This window comes from Psammomys obesus, unplaced genomic scaffold, assembly GCF_907164565.1.
Source record: "Psammomys obesus unplaced genomic scaffold, mPsaObe1.curated_primary_1811, whole genome shotgun sequence".
NCBI lineage: Eukaryota > Metazoa > Chordata > Mammalia > Rodentia > Muridae > Psammomys > Psammomys obesus.
The window spans coordinates 6,026,463-6,031,331 of NW_026585797.1; the positions used below are offsets into that span (position 1 = coordinate 6,026,463).

General features: G+C 36.7%; 1 pseudogene; it reads left to right on the plus strand.

Moving 5' to 3' along the window:
- Nucleotides 1–452: 452 nt before the first annotated feature.
- On the plus strand, nt 453–827 carry LOC129670839 (60S ribosomal protein L32-like; annotated as a pseudogene).
- Nucleotides 828–4,869: the final 4,042 nt, after the last annotated feature.

The window sequence follows — 4,869 nt, forward strand, 5'->3', positions numbered from 1 at the left end:
CACCTGATACTGTTAATGAAACCAAGAACATGAGGCTACAGAGGCCATGGGCACTAAGTGAAAACCTGCTCCTGTTATTCTGCCGGATGAACATAGCAATGAAATGATTCCTATGACATATTGCTGTACCTATACATTATTGCTTCTTTCAGTCCTCATCAGAGGAGCTTCCTGCTGTAAATGATAACACAGACATGGGACAATGTGAAGGATTTGAGGGAACTTGGTCTTTGCACACTCTTTTCTTCAAGGCTCAGGGAGCAATGCAGAGGAGGAAACATAAAGACTGTAAGAGCCAGAGGGGGCGGCTAACTCCAAAGAAACAGCATTTTCCAGACATAACAGGTGCATATGTACTTACAGAGACCGTGACAGCATACACTAAGACCCACACAAGCTTCCTTCTTCCTCCGCGCTACCTACGAGGTGGCTGCCATCTCTTTTGAGGCAACATGGCTGCCCTGAGGCCTCTGGTGAAGCCCAAGATCGTTAAAAAGAGGACCAAGAAGTTCATCAGGCACCAGTCAGACAGGTCAAAATTACGCGAAACTGACGGAGACCCAAAAGTATCGACAACAGGGTTCGGGGAAGATTCAAGGGCCAGACCCTGATGCCCAACACTGGTGACAGGAGCAACAAGAAAACTAGGCACATGCTGCCTAGCGGCTTCTGGAAGTTTCCGGTCCACAACGTCATGGAGCTAGAAGTGCTGCTGATGTGCAACAAGGCCTATTGTGCTGAGATTGCTCACAGTATGTCCTCCAGGACAACTGGCTATCAGAGTGACCAATCCCAACGCCAGGCTGTGCAGCGAAGAAAATGAGTAGATGGCTTGTGTATGTCTTTTATTTGTGTTTAAAATAAAACCACAAAAACTGCAAAAAAAAAAAAGGGGAAGTGACGAAAAAGTCCCAGTCCTAATCAAGAAGCTATATAACTGATACATCGGTAACATGGCTTCCGTACCTCAGGCTTAGAGATCATTGCAGAAGAGAGGCTGGAAGATTGCCAGAGCAACAGGAAGTTTGCTGAAAAATCATGCCTCAATGAAATATCAGAAGCTACCCTCATGAAATCTCACTGGCATGCTTGTCTAAACATGACCTAAACAATGATAGCACCAAAAGACATGTTAATATGAAAAAAAAAAAAGCAGCTCAGGTAACCTCAACGCTAAACAATTAACTTCAGGCAAATAAAGAATGTGGAGAGTGATAGAAATTGTCTTCCCCAAGAAAGAGCACACTACTGGTTGTCCGATACCGAACAGTTAGCCCTGAAAACATATACATACAGGTAATATATAGACCGAGCAGGTTAAACGTTTATAACTAAGAATATACATATATATGTACACATACAACTGTATATACACATATGTGTATGAACATATATGTATATTCCTAATATATACATATGTACCAACAATTAACGAAAAAGAAACTGAATATGAAAGAGAACAAGAAGGTGGAACATGTGGGAGAGACTGAGAGGAGGAAATTATATAATCATAGCATAAGCTCAAAAAAATAATACTTGCAATTGATAGCTGCTGGGAGAAGGAAAATCAGTTTTCATTAGAGTGACACTGGGCACATCAACCACAGTACAGGGCAGACTCCTTGCCTAGGAATAGTTAGCCAATACAAAAAAATTAAAAATAAAGTGGTGTGTGTGTGTGTGTGTGTGTGTGTGTGTGTGTGTGTGTGTGTACATTCACTTTTTGTTGGTTTGGTTTCAAAAGAGAGAAAGAACATATAGTTATGTGGGTAGGAAGGGGAGGATGAGGGAGGAGTTGTAATATGGAAAAGATATGATTGAAATATATAAAAGTTTAAATGAAGACATTTTAAAGGATTTTACAGACATTAAAACTTAAAAAGTAAATGCAAGATAATAAGGTCATAGGATGTTTTTCATATAAATCAGAGATACAGAAAGCCAATGTATATAGTTATTAAATTCTAGCCTGATATAAAAGAACTGTGTGTTAAGAATGAAGTCTGGGTATTAATTCCAGCAATGTGGTACAGAGATGTACTAAAAATGAAAAAAAAAAATCCCACTTTTGTGTGAAATATCTAAAATGTACTATCAAATGCAACAAACCCTTTTAAAATGGATATCTGAAATAATTTCTATATTTTTATTTTCTACATGGCTGGGACAGGATGGGAGCAACTGAAAGCCCAGTGCAATAGCCCAATATGAGAACTGGCTTCTCTTGTTCTTTTCCCAAAGTAAGTTGCTCTCACAAGCTATAAGGGAACAGCACTAAACAGTGGGCTTTCAAATTGGGAATGAAAACCCTTGCAAGCTTAAAGTCTCATTATTTGAAGAGCTATGAGGTTAAAGCGCTAGGCATGATTTAAAAGATAACCCTAAAAAAATTACCTAAAAAAAATACAAACAGATGGGAATTGTAGAGAAAACTTAAGAGATATAGAAGCAAAAATGAGGTGTGCTGATATATATTGATTTGGACTTCTAGAGGAGCATAGTGAGAATGGAGATGGAGCTATAGTTTGTAGCAAAATGAATCCTGAGGCTTAATGGCCACTGTGAAGTTGAAGGGTGGTGATTTGATAGCGTCATGCAGCCAAGGACGTTAATCATACCCCACGGTGTTGTGCAGCAGCCATCTTCATTAACAGTTTTGCTCTCTACTGTTTCAGTTATACATAGTAGAAGCAGCTCAAAAACATTAAGTTGAGAATTTCAGAAATAAAGAAATTCTAAACTTTAAAGTATACACTATTGTGAATGAATGATGAAATCTCCAGTCATCCTACTCTGCCCCACTGGCAACTAAATTACATCATTGTCAAATGTCTCCACACTCTAAGCAGCCATTAGGTGTTTTGTAGCCATCTGGTTCATCAAATTGGCCACTTCATGAAAGCAAGGCTTTCGTCCAAATAATCTTTATTTTATTTAATAACATATTCAAAAAGCAAAACTATTAGTGCTGGTAGTGCTATGACAGGGTGCTGTGACAGGTATTATATCGCCAATTCTCATTGGGGATTTTATACTGCACCTAATTTATAAAGTGGAAAACTTTAAGATAGGTGTGCATACACAGGAGCCAAACAGTATCTCGTAGATACCTGCAGTGACCCAAACAGACTGCATAAAACAGTGCGGAGGGCCTAAAGTTAAGCTAGAACCTAAGAATTAGATAAGAATAACAGTAATTCATGCTTAAAATACGAAAATGACTTTCCAAATTCAAAGAGAAAGTCATGGTGTTAGATTCAACTTCATTAAATTAAATGGTGTATTATAATTTTGGATAATCATACAGAATAGCAATAGTATATGAATTTCCAAAAGACTGTGAGGATATGAAATGATACAAATGTACCAAAAAACTCAAATGATGAAAGGTAAACAAAAATAAAAATTGAAACAAAAAGAACAATGTAGAAAGCACCAAAAATTAAACAATCATAATAAAAACTAGTCTAAAATGTCTTGTTTAAAGGTAGAAATTGCCAGAACAGGATAACTTAAAGTTGTAGATATTTTATTTTACCAAAAGTATCACAGAAAACCCAAAGACTTCAGAACATTTAAAATAAAAGGCTAGGTAAGACCTGTTTACTTCAAACTCATAAGCAACTCATGCCATATGTGGAAGGCTCTTGAAACTACCAGGATCAGTAAGTAGGCTCACCATGGCTCTCCCACAAACTGACTGGACAGACAAAAGTGACTGGAGAGAAAGGAGAGTGGAGAACATTATAAATGTTTGATTTAAGGAACAAAATTAATTCCTAGAAGAATGTAGCTCATTAAGAACCATTTAACATTATATACATTCTGTGTACAGCAATCCAAGATCAAAGATGCTCTGTCTTCTTAGCCACATAATAAGTCAAAAGCAAATATCATCAAATACCAAAAAAGTCATACTTATAAAGTCCACGGTCCCAGTCTCACTGAAACTAAATTAAAATCAACATGACCAAACCTCAGGGACAGAAATCTGATTGAGTTGTTGCTGGAGGCTGGGGACAGAGTCAGAGATTGATCTCAAAGGGGCATGAGGGAATTTTTTCAGGGCAATGAAAATGTATTTAAATTTGATAGAAGATTCACAACTGTATATATTTGTCAAAAATCATCAAACCAAACACCTCAATAGGTAAATTTTACCATATGTAAATTATACGTCAATATGCTTGACTTTAAGAATAATCAATAGCAAGTAATAACTTCTGAAAGTCTCATGCATTAGATTTCCACACTAAGAGTGGAAATTAGAAGATGCTTAGGATTGAATTGCTAACTTTATATCAAATGTAATGAGTGCACTTGGAAACAAATGCATAATGCTTTTATTAAAAAGTAACAGTGGCTAAAAGGCAACATAATAATAAATCTAAAAGACTTTAAAAAGACAAACACAGGAATCAACTGGATAGAAGACAAAAGATACAATCAGAATGAACTACCAGTAAGAAAATGTGGACCTGTGAAAGCCTAAATAAAGCAGGAGCTTCTCAGGGAGAAATATTGGCAAGAGTACAACCAAATAGTGAAGATGAAAATGAGCATAAATAGTTGAAAAGAAAATTTTAAGATTTATTTATTATTTATAATCTGTACTCCAGAAGAAGATACCAGATCTCATTATAGATGGTTGTGAGCCACCATGTGGTTGCTGGGAATTGAACTCATGACCTCTGAAAGAGCAGCCAATGCTCTTAACCTCTGAGCCATCTCTCCAGCCCAAAAAGAAAATTTTAAATTGTGTTAATGAAATTGCAAAGCTATGCAAAATAAATTCCTAGAAAATATAGCTCATCAAAACTTGCCTAGCATTATATAAAAACTAAATAGAGCTGTAACTACGAAGGGTAT